This window comes from Pipra filicauda, unplaced genomic scaffold (assembly GCF_003945595.2).
Source record: "Pipra filicauda isolate LSUMZ 115617 unplaced genomic scaffold, ASM394559v2 scaffold7_size6619720_pilon, whole genome shotgun sequence".
NCBI lineage: Eukaryota > Metazoa > Chordata > Aves > Passeriformes > Pipridae > Pipra > Pipra filicauda.
The window spans coordinates 3,017,119-3,032,815 of NW_024104976.1; the positions used below are offsets into that span (position 1 = coordinate 3,017,119).

A 15,697-nucleotide genomic window follows, 5' to 3' on the forward strand; every position below is an offset into this window, starting at 1 on the left:
CCTGATGAGCCAAGGTAACACAACCAGCCTGGAGGTGAGTTAGCCACCATTAAAGAAATGGTTTTGTAAATGTGTCTGTAGACAACAGCAATTCAGCAATTCCCTGCAAGGAACTCCCTGCCAGGCAAGACTCCTGCAGGCAGCTTTTTGCAGGAAGTGTAGAAGCTTGCTGGAAATACGCTGAAATCCAAGAAACACCACATGCAGACCTGGAGCACTGGTTGCTGGATCAATTTGTTCATTAGGTAATGGCTGCTTCTGAGAGCAGAGACAGAATTTGAATTGCAGTAGTAAAAGCAGGATAATTTCTAGACTTCTTCAGGGACCAGTTTGCCCACTTTTATTCATGAGGTAATGAAAACAAACCTTCCCACTCTATAGTTCCTAATGCTCTTTCTTTATTGGTGGCCTATTTTTCTGCTTGAGGACAGGGAGGGACTGTTGAGTCACACACAATCTCGTGCCCTCCTCCTCCTCCTCTCATTTAAATATTAATATGATGAATTATTACTAGAGTAACAGCTGTGCACTACTCATATCACAGCCACATAACCTTCCCCTCCTCATCGGAGCACAGCTATTCCTGCCTCGCGCTTTCTGATTGACCTTCTCGCTTCTTCTGGATGACTTTTGAAAAATTACTGTGGTAGTTCTGGTGTGGTATCATTAGGATAATTGTTTGTTCTGTTCTTTCTGCTTAAATATTAATGATACTGAGGAAGTCAAAAGATAGCTGCAGTAATGGTAAGTTAAATGTCTGTGTGTATTCTCCCCTGAGATCTGTTTGTTTAGAGAGAAAGAAGTATAAAGGATTAAGATCAACCTTTCTAAATAACACTTAGAAACATTTCTTTCTCTTTGAGAATTGCCAAAATAATAATGTCTTTTAGAGAAATAAAATCATTGTATATTAGTCAGCTAGCGCCTCTAGATAATTCAGAGGAATACCTAACATTGTCCCTAGAACTATTAATGCACTGCATTCTCTGTAGATAAAATATTATAAGAGAGACTACTAATAGAACTGTGAGCCAACTCTGTACAGAATGCTGAAAATAAATATTTGGCACCAAAGAAAGACAGGGAGTGAATAGGAAGGAAAGATAAAATACCATGAGTTAGCTCAATACAACTGGAAACACCAAGGTATTCCTGGGCAGATTTGGAAATATTAGTAAGTATTAATTTAAGTTTTATGTGTAAAGGTCCTCCTCTGCTGAGCACCTTTTGCATGGTTCTTGTGTTTGTGCATGTGTGTGTGGTTTACAAACCCACAGGTTTTTTTCTCCTTGAAAATGTCACTCCTTACAGTACTCTGATGCTGCAGAAGGGTGTGTTGGTTTCTGCACCACTGTTGTGGAGAATGTAATGCCAGCAGGAGTGTAGAAATCAGGTTTACTGGACCTCATATTTAGCATTGGATGAAACTTTTAACTCACTGCTCTTGTTACCTAAGGGAGAAAAAAATCTGAAATGCTCTTACAAAGACTTAAAAATTAAATGTCCATATTTTCATTTGAAAGTTTTCATTTTAAAATTCTGTTTCAGTAAATAATTGTTCTTAAAGTCCAACAAAATGCTTTCAAGTTGAATAACATATTGTTTTATTGCTTAATTGGGGGTTTTTTAGGAGCTCATAAATGCAAAGGGAAATGTAAAAAATTAATCCAAATTTATAAATGATGCCCTTCTTTTCCCACCCCTGAAGAAATCAGTAGAAACCTTTTTTCTCCAATCAGCCTTACCAGTGACAGGAGAAAGGGAGGCAGGAGGGCTCTCCTGCTGGAGAACTCTTCCTGTTCAAAACCACTGTCTAAGATTGTGCCTGGTTAGGGGCTGGAGAGAAGAAAGACTGAAAAGAGAGTACTGCAAATTGTGTTTCTAACTCATTGACTGATCTGATGTAATGCTAAAAGTAGTGCTGTAACTTCTTGAATAGTTTTTCAACTCTTGCCTTTTTCTGAACAAGTAGCTAGTGGGAACAGAGAGCCTGATCCTGATTGTTTGCAATTCCTGCTGCAGTCAACAAGAGTAAAATCATGGATTGAGACATGCTCAGTGCCACCTATATACATATATATTTCTTGGGGGGGTTTCCCTTCATGTTCTGTCCCTCCTAAAGCTTGTGGCACTTACAAATATTTTTTTTTGCCCCTCAGTTTACTGTTCACATCAGGGATTTCTTAATTCTCATGCAGCTACTGCACTGCAAATTATTTGGCAAAAATGCTGCTTTTATAAAAAGCCATGATAAACTTGTAGCATATGCCCCAGATAAAATCTCATTCCAAACAGTCCCTTTAGATGATTATCTGCAGTGATTGCAAATGAACCTTGTAGCAATCTCATAACAACTGTCCTCGTGGACGGAAGAGAAACCTGCTGTCAGAACTACAAATAATTTACGTAACCCAATTTAAAGCTCTAACAAAATGTTCCCTGTTAAGAGGATTGTTATACTTAATGTGTGAGATGAAAATGCTTTCTGAAGGTCAGGAATGCACAGGAGATAGATTAGATCTCTCAAAAAGACAAAAAATAGTTTTTTGCTAGAAGTTTTTCCTCTGTCAGACTTTCAACTTGGCATTCTCAGAAACTTATATAAGTGCAGCTTTATTCCTGCAAATGCTGTGTTTGCTCTGCAGAGGGAGAGGAGCCTCAGACCTTCAGCTCTGCACATGGAAAAATGTAACTGAAGGTAGACTGGGGACTCAGGTTGTTTTTTGCCACCAGCAGCACAGCATAAATAAAAGTTTGTTTTAAAGAACACAAGGGCAGGTTTGGGGACATATTTCCTAGACTGTGCCTGCCACAGCAGCCAGTGCTGTGCTGAAGGGCCCCAGGCAGTGTGTGCTCCTGCCACAGGTGAGACAGTCCCCCAGGGCCACGGGGCCGGACCGGGAGAGGTCCCACAGGTGACGGTGGCGTGGGAGTGGGTGGGCATTAACCCGTGGAGCAGGAGCTGTGGGACAGAGCTGTCTCTCTCTTTGGGGTCTTCTGCTCGTGCCCAAACCTTCTACTGAATGACAGAGGGGTGGGACAGACTCTGCTGACGCTGGAGATGGGGACCCCGAGAAGTGCATCAAACCCAGGCAAGGCATCGTGGCAAGGAGTCTGTGCACCCCTGGTGTTCAGGGACCTTCTGCTCAGCTGGGATTTAATGTAAAACTGTCAAACAGAGCCACAAAAACCTGAATTTGACACACTGGAAAACAGCTTTGCAAGATCTAGCTTTTCATAATAGGATCTAGGGAGTGCAGCAGGACTTGGAATGCTTTTCACACAACATACAGTGGAAAGAAAAAGAAATTACAGCCTCTGTAACCATAAGAAAGCTGGGCTAATGTTGCCGTTCTCCTCATCCCTTGCACACAGTTGCATGTGGTTTCCATCTCTCCAACCAGCCAAAACCTGAGATTACAGAGAAGCTGATGATGGAGATTATATAAATACTTAGCTCCTCATCTCCTTCACTGTTGCATTCCTCTAACACTTGGGGTTTCTCCCTGTAATTCTGACTCCTGGCTGCCCTACAGCCCTGTAACAGCAGCTACAGTGAGGAGGTGCTGAGGACTCTGGGGAAGCAACAGGGTTTGGGTGGCAGGAGAGCCTGTGTGACCATATATTGGAGCAAAATAATAGGAAAAAATTTGTCCTGGAGCATGAGATATTTTCTTACAGCCTCCTGCTTTGGACTGCTGAGGTCCTTTTCCCCAAAGAGATTTGTGAAGGGGAAGAGAATCTTGAATAGAGTGCTCTGCATCCCAGCAGTGAGTGCCCCACGCTCTCTGGCAACCTGTGCTCCCCCACAGGTGAGAGCTGGTGCCTCTCACCACCCCAGGGCACTGACAGGGACATTTCTTCCCAGAAAGTCTCTGGGCCACTTTTTTTTTTTTTTTTTTTTTTTTTTTTTTTTTCCCCAGAAGAGGAGTGCATTCCTGGAACCCAGAGTCAAAGATGCACGCTTTATCTTCGTGGAAAATCTCTTAATGTCTATGAACTGGAGACCTCAGGTTTTGCAGACTGAGAGATCTATTAGCAGATAAATTCCCATGCTGTGAGTCCTGGGTGTGCTCCAGCCCAGACAACTCTTGAACAGAAATTTTCCTGTGACTGCATCCACAGGCTGCTGCAGGCTGTGTTGGGATTGAGCACCTTAATTGAATATAAGTGGACTGTTCCTCCCATGCACTGCTTCTAGTGGCTCCAGCAGGAGCTACCTGACTCATGAGGGGAAGAAACAAGGACCAAATGGGTCCTTTGTAAAAATGAGATTTTAATTGGACAGGAGAAAAGAAAATAGAAACCAGGAAATGGGAAGAGGCTTGGAGACACTAGATGGGCAGCTGAGAGGGAGTGGAGAGACTGGCATGGAGGGGGTGCAAACGCAGCTACTTGGGGTGTACAAGCACAGCTACTCAGGGGCTTCTGGTGCTGGAGAAAATCAGAACTGCCTGGACAAAGCCTAGAATAACTTGCAAATATCAAGAATTCAGAGCTTTGGAGGTATGTACTTAGTGCCAGGACCAAGCACTTTGAAAAGTGGGTTGAAAAGTTGAACAGTGGAATAAGTACCAATCCCTTGCAAAATTCAGTTCTAGTAATCTTAAACTGTGCATCTGCTATTCAGGGCTACTGTGACCTTGATCTTTGTGACTCAGTTCAGGACAGTGGAAATTGTAATATTCTTCCAGATTGTAAAAATTCACTTAATGGTTATTTGCAGAGCCTGTAAACCCTGGTGATTCTGTCCTCAAACTGGGGCAATATGTGATGAATAAGACACAGGGCAGGACACTGATTTTGCTTTTCTTGGTATCCATTTGCTGGTAATCAGGTGAGCACTGTCTTATGCAATGAATCAAGCAGAGCAGTGAGCACTTGTGAGGAGAAAAAGAAATATCTGCTCATGTAGTAAAGCTGTATCAGAGCAGATAGAGCTTGTTCTGGTTACTGTGATTGTCATGTCACACAGAGTTCCCCTCCAAGGTCAGAGAAGTTTACGAGCTGCCATGAAGGCCCATATTCCCATGTTCTTCTGCTATCTGAAACATTACAGCAATCAGAAAGATAAATCTTCTTGTTTCTCTGTGTGAAAAGGTTCAAAAGTTTCCATTACTGCCCTGCTGTTTCCCTTGATTTCAGCAGTTACCGCAGCTGCTTTGTTGAAATTTTCCTTGATGACAGCAGCCTATTCAAGCCCTGCCACTGATTCCCTGCAGCCTAGCAATGGTTACATTGGTATTGTTTACTAGCAAACATCTTTGGACCTGGGATGATAAACATGGGGTACAGGGTAGTACTTTGATCGCAAATTGTACACTGCAATTTTACTACAAGCAAATGAATTGCCTTAATTATTTAAACAGGGATATTATCACAAGCCATAATAATCTCTCTTTACTCTGTACTTCTAGGAAGTATCTAGATAGCCCATGCAGTTGTGGAAATACCAGCTTGGGTAGTCTGTCAGGAGAAAATAAACAGCTGACATCTCAAAACCTTTGCTGGGTTGAGTGGAAAATCCTCACCTTGGTTTTGATTAATATTGTGCTGTTTTATGAACTCTTTGTGAAGCATCTCTGACAGACAGGTTTGAGAGTGTTAAGTCTTCCTTGAAGTTGCCCTTGGAGCAGGATGGTTTGGGCAGTGGTAGTGAGACTCTTAGTCCAGCCCTGGCAGGATGGTTCAACTCTGAAAGCAATGTGTCCATCCTTGGTTTCTGGGATATATACCTTTTCCGACACAGTGTGTAACTTGAGAGGCTATCCTGGAAAAGTTAACAGCAAGAAAAAGATGAGAGGTTTGTAAGCTGCAGTCTTATCCCTCTGGGCCACCATTTCAAAACACAGACTACCAGGAAGAGTTTGGTCAGTGTTGTCTGGTGGCTGAGCCTGATTCTTCATTGCTTTGTCAATGAAGTGAGATCTGCCTGACCTTGTCACAAATGGTCTCCCACTAAGGAACATGAGTGAAAGGATTTGTGCACCTAATCTCTGTGATAATGGATGCAAGGGAGCAGAAGAAGGTCTGTCAGCTGGTTTATAGTGCTGTGAGCTCCTGGGGACATCAGATTACAGGTCAGAAGCATGTAACAGCTCTTGCTGCCATCCAGGGCAGTGCTGGAGTAGCTCGTGGAGCACACGTGAACACTGTCATCCTATTGGAGTCTGCTGAATTGCAGCAATCATGAGAACTAGGTAAAGCAATTAGAGCTGGTCCAAAGGTTGGAACTCATCTTCTTTGAGTCATCTCGATTACTTTTGTTTTGGGAGTGTCCAGATTAAACAATAAGAAGAAATATGAGATAATGGTTAGCAACTTTTTGTGTTTACTAAAATAGGTTTATCAGGAATTGGTTTTATTTTAATTGAGGCTTAAATGGTTCTCCAGTGTTTCATAAAACACAAAGAACAAACCATTCTCTTGTAAAAAAATATGGCTTTAGATGTATATGGTATCTCTGAAGTTTTCATTTAACAAGTTTTGACTGTTAAACTTTGCAGATGAAGACTGTTTAAAGATGCTTGAGATAAAAAAATGCTGATGCACTAAAAACCAGAAGATTTCTGGTTTTAAAAACCAGAGTAAATCTTGCTATTTAGATCATGAAAGAACCTCTAGGTATAACTATAGAGTGCAATGTTTACCTGTATGAGATGACTTTCTGGGTATAGGATTGCTTCTCAGCGATTCCTCAGCACTGGGGTGCCCTATGGAGGTGTTTCTGAGAATCAGTTTGCACGAGCTCTGTACAGGGACAACATGTCCCTGTGGAGAAGGCTCTCCAGTGGTGAAGTAGGCATGTGAGATACGTTTCCTCCCAGGTTACAAAGCAAAAAAGATATACAAGATCTCTTTCCAAGTGCAGCAAAGAATGAAATCTGGGTTTACAATTCTAGGGGCTTTTATGTTTGTGATCCTTAAGGTCAGATGGACCAGTTGGCACTGGAGCTCTCACTGAGCTCTGCAAAGCTGACAGCCTTGTCCACCTTCTCTCACACCCTCCTCTCCTGCACACACACAGTTACGTGAACACCCACTAGCAAGTGGATTTGTTTTTCTGTCCTGCAGTGTAGGGACAGATATATTCCATTTCCATTTGCATAGCCTTTAACTGAAAAAGTTTGGGATGGCCCAGTTTCAGCACTGTTGTACCTCTGAGAGAGGTAATAAATCTTACATTTCCAAAATAACAAAATAACAAAGATTCAGTTGGATTTAATGTCTTTAATGGAAAAAAAAATTGAGTTTGTTCTTCAGGCTTACAGAAATGTAGATCATGGGTAAAATCAGTTACTCAGTACAAAAGTTAAAAAAATGTGTCATGTATTATTTATTCCTTTCCTAGGTAGGAGTGCTTCTAAGGTCTTCTGTCTGTCAAAGGAACAGATAACTCAAAAATCCTGGGTAGAAACCATCCACTATGAAAGTAGAATGCCTCTGAGGTATGGTCGTGAGAGGGATCAAATATGCCATCCTCTCTTAAAGTAAAACCTCAGCAGAAGTCTCAGGCAGCCTGGCTCGGGGGAGAAAGTACTGTGGGGGCTTATGGCAATGCCCTTGTGCAGACAAGTCGTGTGGTAACACGCTGATGCACTTCGAGTGCCCAGTGCAGAAGGGAGACTGGTCTGTACTTGCCTTGAGGCCCCCACAATGCTTAACTGTAGTGTGGGAATGCAGAGGGCTTAAAGTGCATCACTCCCTGGACTGACTGACTGAAAAAGCACATCTGCTGGGAAGGTACACTGCCTACTTCTCACTCATGTGAATGGTCCTCCATGTTCACCACAATGCTCAGTCACTCGCCGTGTCAGAGCGTGGCAAGGAGCAGGCTGAGAGGGGCTTCCTGCTGTCAGGAAAAGCAGACAGCCTGGTAGTGGAGGGGAAGGCTGGAGCCACTGAGTTAAGGTTACATCTGTTCAAAGTTTTGTCACAGACTTAAGAATGCTGAGGTTTTACCCCTATCCCAAATAAAGCATTTATTAAGGGTTAAGTTGCTGTGCTTTATCTTCATGGAGGCTGATGGAAACAAAATGAGACAGGGAGTTAATGTTCCATTCTGTATTGCTATTGCAAAGAGTAACAGAGTTCTTGGGAAGAGATGAAGAGACACAGCTTAACCTCAAGGCATCTATTATTGGAGCCCATTTAAAGCACTTTAAGTTGGAAGAGCCTTTGCTGGAGATGATGGGAAATGCCAGGGTAGGAAGATGATCCCAGTGTTTGGCATCAGTCAGAGCTTGGAGAATCTCCAGTGTGTGTGTTGGCATTTATAGCATGTTAGGAAAGTGTCTTTACTCCTCAAGAGTAAAAGACAAAGCGAGTTTAGACAATTCTGGTCAGTTTTTCCTCTTCAAAGGAAAAAATAATTTCTTGTTTTTCATTGTAGTGCAGTTGCAAGCAAATAGTTTTTGCTTGAGCTGCAATAAGAGATCTTGTGTTTCATAAGCAAATGGTGCTTCTGTGCATTAATTTTTTCCCCCTGTTTAGTAGTCAATGGTGCAATTCCCTCTTTCCTCAGCACTTCAAACAGTTGTCCTCTTTAGAATGGCCTGAGATCTTGCATCATTTCCTGTCATCTGTCCAAAGCTATTTATAAGACGTCTGCTGATCCTGGCACATAAGCAAAATCCAGTTTTCATGAGAAAACAAATAGTTTTGAAATGTAATTCCTCCCGGCAAGTGTCTCAAAGCTATTGAGAAAACCTAAAACAACCCTGAAAATCTTAATGAAAGCTAAGACATAATGGTGTTGGGGAATACAGGGAATTGAACAGTCCCTTGTATTTTTAGTGGAAATCTTTAGAAATAGATGGTGCAACATGAGCTAAGAAAAAGTTACAGAGTATTAAGGAAGAGGAGGTGTTTCCAAAATATATTTGTTAGCAAAATAAAAACTTTGGGGTTTGATGTCTGAAGATACAACAAAAGTGACTCAGGGTAGCTTTTGCAATACTGAGTATTTGCCATATATTATGATGGTAGATGTTCTATAAAATCCCTACTTTTTGGTGTTTCTTAGGTTTTCCATCTCTGGCTTCAGGAGACTGACTGGGGTAGGAGTCTGGCAGGGACAGTTGCAGTCATTAGGCGAAGCAGTGTGCTTCCAGTCAATCTGCTGGTTTTGATAAGTGCTATTTTGGGAATCCTGAAAAAGCATTTTGGCCACAGACGAAACACACCCTGAGCAACAGCACTCACATCAGCTTCCCACAGGCCTGCCCTGACCCTGCTGGCACAGGGCTTCTTGGCTCTTTAGCTATTCAATATCCTGCTTGCTTCCGAAACCCCAGCGTCCGTGAGCTCGGGACATTTGGAGACCACGGTGTGTGGGGCAAATTGAATCGGAGGGTGGCCTTGGCCTGAGCAGCCACGAAGACACAGTTTCTTAATATATCTCCCAATGCAGCTTGTTCCATCAAGCCACCATAAGAGGTACCAGAGTGCCACAGGTTCCCTGGGCAGGATTGGAGTCCATGCCTCACTCACAAAGGCCTCTACAGGGTACAAATCTAAGTAGCAGCAGAGGTCTGAGACTCTTCCACTACAACCAGTTGGTATTGCTTTTCCAGCCTCCAAGTTTCTTGTGGCAGTAATGGATCATCTTCTTGATGGCTGACTAAGATTCCCTTCTGGCCCTGCCATTTGTATGTAGTTTATTGTAAAATAATATTTGAAAGTGTTTGAAAGGCCTCAACTCACTGCACCTCTCTTGTCTCCTTGTAAGCTTGTAGAAAACATTGTTGCTACTTGAGATGTAAAAGTTGTGCAGGTCGAGGCTGCTAAAGCAGTGTATTAGCTGGTGCCCGTGTATTTGTGTTGAGTTTTGCCCCCTGTAAATTTATTTCGAGAGGATTCTGGTGTGGGTGCAAATATTAGTAAATGTTCATCTGATTTTTTTTTCCCCTGTAAATTACAAGCTCTGCAGCACCAGCTGTATTTACAATTGCACAGCAGAGGCTTTATCTCTGTAATGCAATAGGAATCAAAATGCTGCATGTAGGAAAGTTTACTGTGCTACGGGAATGAACAGAAATTCTGAATAGCAATATGTATAGACCTGCAATTAAATGCAATATATCTACAAAACCATAAAATTGTTCTACATAAATCCATCATCAGGCTTTTATAACTTCTGCCCAAGAGCTGATGTATTTTCCAGTAGGGGTATAAAACCCAATGCATTTATTGCTGAGAGCACCCAGTCCTGCTTCCAGGACATTGCTCCACATTGGAGTACTCAAGGTATTAGAGATATTTAAATAATATCCGCTGCCTTACAACTCTAGCAGCGCTGCAGCTGATGTGATAACCAGCACAGAGGCCTTTTAACAATTGCTCTTGTGCCACTTCAATTGGCAGACGTGTTCTCCTAACTACATCACTTGAAGTTTTGGAGGTGAGGATGAGAGTGGTGCCTTCCTGCAGGTCTAAACAGGGGAGAAATGTCGCACACAGAATTCTCTTGCACCTGAAGTGTTGAGACAAAAACATTTGGTGCTTCTTGTTTCTACTTCATCCCACACTTTGCCTTGCCCTCTGCTGTAGAATATTTTTCAGCTGTAGATTCATCCACTGACTGGATCACTGCTCGATTCCAGCACACCTCCCATGTCCCATGCTGGAAAATTACAAGCCACTTGGGTCACTTGGGTTCCCCAAGTGTGAAACTGTTGGTATTAGTCCTTCTTTAGAAAATTAAACCTAACACATCCTGCCTTAATTGCCTACCTTAGTAAATTTCTCTACATGTTTGCTATTCTGTGCGTGAAATACTGATAGCTATCTGTGCAAGGAACTAATGAGGAATCAATGAAAGGCTGCGAATCTGGGGGAGCTCCAGCCCTGCAAGTCAATTACACTCACAGAGGGCTGAGCTTTCAGTGATGACCCAGCTTTCTAAGCTTTCCTGTTCTCCCAGCATTGACACGGCTTTGCCAACTCCTACTTTAGGCAGATGCTCTGTCCCCTGTGCTAAGAGTTGTTTTAAACATAGAAAAAGTAGGCAACGGAATTGCCTGACTTAATAAAACTGTGTGATATTAAGCAGGGATCCTGCATGCTGTACCTAAGTGTCCTAGATTGCTGATGATCTACCAAGGGGGAAGAATGACTTGTTCTGTTTTAAGTGTTTAATGACTTTTTGTCCTCCAGAATTTCCAAAGTATGTCACATAACCAATTTATTTCTAACCTCAAAGCTGAACATCTTCTTTGACTTCCTTCTTCCACCTCCATTTGCCCTTTGTACTCGGTGGCCTTTGGTTTGAACTGGTCTGTTAATGGTTTGTTCTTTCCCAGTCTGTCTATTGATTCACACAGGAATGAAGGTCTTTGGGTTTGCTTTTTTCCTTTCTTCCAAGTTCTCTAATACTGCCATAGTTTCTTTCCTGATTAGAATGTAGACAGTATAAATCTTGCTCTAGCAAAGTCAGCCCCATCCACTGAGTGCAAATGAGGTGATAGCATGCTGTCTGTGCTCAGGTAGCTGTGGCTACTGCCAAGTAGACTAAAACCAACTAAAGCCAACTAAAACAGGATTTTGATGCAAATATTTCTTAAAAGTTTGTAAAATGGCAGGTGGTTACCTGATAATAATGCTGATATAAAGTATATTTTAAGATTTATTGGGAAAACTTTAAAGTCTGCAAATCCAGAGAGCGCTCGCTAGAAAAATATGTTTGTGTTAGAAAGAACAAATAAAAAAAAACCCTGTGTCTAGTATAGAAAGGTACATTCTGACCTTTTCCAGGAAATGGAGGTGCCTAAGAAGTGAAGACACTTGAGCTGTCAGGTTGCCAGTGGAACTCATATTTATCTGAGCTCTTTGTGCTGAACGTCAGCACTATGAAATTGTAAGCTGGAAGAACAAGTGATTTGTAAAGACTTTGCTTAACACCTGCAGGGAACTAGGCTGATTGGAGGAAGCAGCAGTTAACAGAGATGCAAACTATTAAAAACTCTTGGGATCTGTGCTAGGAAAACCGAATCCTACTTCAGGGCCCAGAGTACAGATAAGCAGGAACAGGCCAAAGAGGCAGCAGAAACTGAGTGTTTCTTGGACCTCTCCCCATCCCCTTTTAACAAGTGGATTTTTTTCTCTAAACCCATCCCTATCCCCAAGCAAAATCAGTTTTAGACATCGGTAAGAAACATGGTCAGTCCTTAAAAATGTATCCTAGGACAGATTTCCCTTCCTCTCGGAGGATGTGTAAGTTGAGCAGGAACGGACTGGTGGCACCCCAGGTACTGGCTGCTGTCAGAGGCTTCCCCTGTGTGTCCTGGCAAATTCAGCTGCCCAGGGAACTGATCCTGCAGACAGGCCAAGAGCCAGGTAACACCGTTGATACCTTAATCATCACTGGTGGTTGAGGCTGCCTGCTGTGAGGTACACAGTAAAGTTCAGAGCCTCCTCTGAAAACACTTGGAATCATTAGAGAGGGCTTCATAATGCCATAAAACAAAGATTTCCTGCAGAAAAGCCCAGTGAAGCAGTGAAACTGAGACAAAAGCCTGAAGCTGCCAAGTTACCTTGGGCAACCTTTTCAAACCATCTCCAAATCTTTCTTCCCTTGCCAATCATAATGGGTGTGGACACTTAAAAATACTTCATTCCCTTTTATGCCACAAGGAACAATTCGCACACGGGACTGAAATATTACACTGGAAATTTACTGTTTGATCTTTTTGAACTTGGATATAATAAATGAATCATTCCTTCAGTTCTAATTATTTTTTAATTGCTGGTCTTTATGAACTTTGAAATGCAGTTCTTTTTTTACTCTGCGTTTCAGTGACAGTTAATATCTGCAAATGTTTTAGACTGGGTTCGTATCATATAACATGTAATAAAACATATCATCTACGTGCTATGAAAATGCATTCTTGTGGGGAATATTGAAAAAATTTGTCACAGTATTTTATAGCTTAATCAATAGGATATTAAAAATCTGAGAACAGATTAACAATTTGCTGGATTAGATAGTTATAAATTGCCATGAGACATACAAATTCTCAGCAACTCTCCTGTGTACTATAATTCTATAAAAAATGAGACTGAAGTAACATTCCTGTGCTCTTCCTTGTCAAATGATTTTCCTCTAGATTGAAGCATCTCATTCACTAGATCCTACTATAGACTTGGAATTGCAGAAAAGAATTTGGGAGGGAGGGGAGAAAGTAGCTCTTGATTTATGAATTAGGAACCCAGAAAATGGTGGCACTTCTGAACTATGTGGGATTTATCAGAGAGTGTGTGCTACACAGGTGAGGTAGCTTGCTGCTTACTTCAAGCCACCTCTGTGTTTGCTAAACTACTTTTGAAACAGTCTGGGCTGCTGCAGAGCAAACTTCATGGATGTGCAACTTCTCCACCTGACTGAAATGCCACTGTGGGTGTTGGCATATAGTCCCAATGGGCACAGTATGATGGGCTCTCCAGGTGCTGTTTCAAGGATGTAATATAACAGTTTTCTTACTGCAGCATCCTAGAATCTGAGGATCAGCTTGATCTTTTGTTTCTTATAATGAAAATACTTCGTATGGATGGAGGGATTCTTTAATTAACTAAATAGCTCTGGATTTAGACATGCAACCACTGCTGCTCCTGCCTTTTTTTAACCCCCAAATCTCTTCCTTTAGTTCAAGTGAAAACTCCTCTGTGTCTTGGCTCTGGTTGTTGTCCTAACATCACCTCTTTCAAATATGCACTACTGCAGTTTTTTCTTTATAGAGTGTATTTAAATACAGGCCTTCTGGAGCACACAGTGCTGTAATCTTCCAGCTCTGTTTTGCTGGGTGGGCAGAAGAACTGCAGCTTTGTTACTGACTTCTCTGCACTGTTGGCAGCATGGTGAGCTGCCTACCAATTAGCAAACATTGTAATGTAAAGTGTCAGTTTGGTTACTGACTTCTGTATGTTTGCTGTTAGTACAGTTCTGCACTACCCAGTGCCTGGCTCACCTCTCCTGCCAGTGGGGTCAATAGCAGAGTTAGCAATGCATCTGGCTAATTGAAACAGTTAATGTTTGGCTGCATAATTGAGAGAGTTTAAAAGTTATTTAAATAACTTTAGAGAAGCTGAGTAGGGAGCTCCCTGGATGTTGATGTATGACTTGTTTATTTTTAAAAACTGAAGTTACATGATTTAAAAGTGTAAGGGTCAATTGGATGCTTCTGTCCAGAAGGCAGCAGAGCCAGCTGTAGAGCCATATTGCATGTGAGTAACTTCTGTCCTAGTACTAGCTAAAAATAACCTGTTTAACCAGCAAAAATTAATATTAATTTTTTTGTCACCTTTTGAGTCATCCAGGCTTATAAGAGATGTACGAAAACTGCACCTTGTCTTGACAGTTGTACCGAAACTGGGTTAGTAGAAGCATAAGGCTCTTCTGATACCTAGAGGCCTGGTGTTTGCATACCTTTCTGTCCCCACTAAGACTGCTGTATGAAGGTCTTGGGGGTAAAAAATGTAAAGTTTTAATTATTTTTCTTTATTTTGTTGCATTAATTGTGATTTGGGGGGAAAAGCAGGCTCTTGCTGCCTCTGCCTATGATAGTTAAGGGAGGTGCAATAGCAAGGCAGAAGTCCTTTCTGGCATATACAGAGGTGACAGCAATGGCGAGGTGTTTGTAGATGTTCGTGAGGAGAACATTCAGGTCCACCGTGGCACTCAGACCGCAGAACATCAGAGCCGAAGTGTCACCTCCGTTGAAGGGAACCCTGCCTGCGTTGTGCTGCCCGCTGCCTTCCAACTGTGTTTGTTTCTGTCCCATGAGGGACGTTTGATGACGGGGCAGTTGAACTGGTCCCACACAGGCTGTCGCTGCCGGACCCCCGCACGGTGACAGCTGCGGGGACAGCGCTGGGCCTCCCTGTCCCACCGCTCCGGGGCCGCCGCTGCGGGCACACCCGAGCACACTGGGAGCGCCGTGTCTTCGGGCCGCAGGCGAGGCGGTGAGGCGGCCGGGAAGGGGGTCGGCAGCTCCCGGGGGCTCGCGGCGCTTCCCCCGCACGGAACACCCGGGCGGTGCTTCCCCGCCGCCCGTCCCCGAGGGCCGCCCGGGGCCGCCCCCGGCGGGCGGAGCCGCCGCCGCGCCGCCCCTCCCTGCCCTCCGCGCCGGGTTACATGGCGGCGGCTGCTGCAGCGGCAACTGCGGCGAGGCGGGCGGGCGCCGGTCGGGAGCCGGTGGCGGGGCCGCGGGGCTCGGCCGTGTGAGCAGCGCAGCCCCCGATGAGCCTGGGAAGGCCCGTGAGTGTGCGGGGGGCGGCGGGCGCGGGGGGGTCTCGTTCGCCGCACGCGCGGGCCCGGTCCCGCCGCACAAAGGCGCTTTGTTCCCTCCCGCCCGGCGGTGGCGGCGGCGGCGCCCCCGGCCCGGCCCGGCCCGGCCCGGCCCGCTCCCCCTGCCGGGGCTCTGCCCGGCCCCTCCGCACTGCGGCGGCCGCGGGGCCGAGCGGGCGCTGACTGGGCGGGCGGGGGCGGCCGCGCGGGGGGCGCTGCCGGCGGCTGCGGCGCCGGGCCCGGGTCCGCCCGTGCCTGTGCCGGGGGCGGCGGGCGCGGCCTGAAGGGCGTTTGAAGGTAGGGCGGGGGCGCTGGGCCGGGGCTGCCGCCTCCCCCGGCCCGGGCGGCGCTGGCGGGCGAGGCCGGCTCGTCCGGGGGGGGCGGCGGGAGGAAGGATGTCCTTTGCCGGGGGGG

The 15,697-nt window shown here is 44.5% G+C and overlaps 1 protein-coding gene across 2 annotated transcripts in view; it reads left to right on the top strand.

Moving 5' to 3' along the window:
* The first annotated feature begins 726 nt into the window (after nucleotides 1-726).
* MAPK6 (mitogen-activated protein kinase 6) overlaps nucleotides 727-15,697 on the top strand; it is a 28,946-nt gene continuing 13,975 nt past the window's right edge. Inside the window, exon 1 of one of the 2 annotated variants that reach the window (XM_027732051.2) lies at nucleotides 727-744. The gene's annotated coding sequence lies outside the window, so the exon portion shown is untranslated. Of the gene's footprint in view, nucleotides 745-15,138; nucleotides 15,254-15,697 lie in introns of those variants that run through there. The other variant, XM_027732052.2, reaches the window with a different exon arrangement.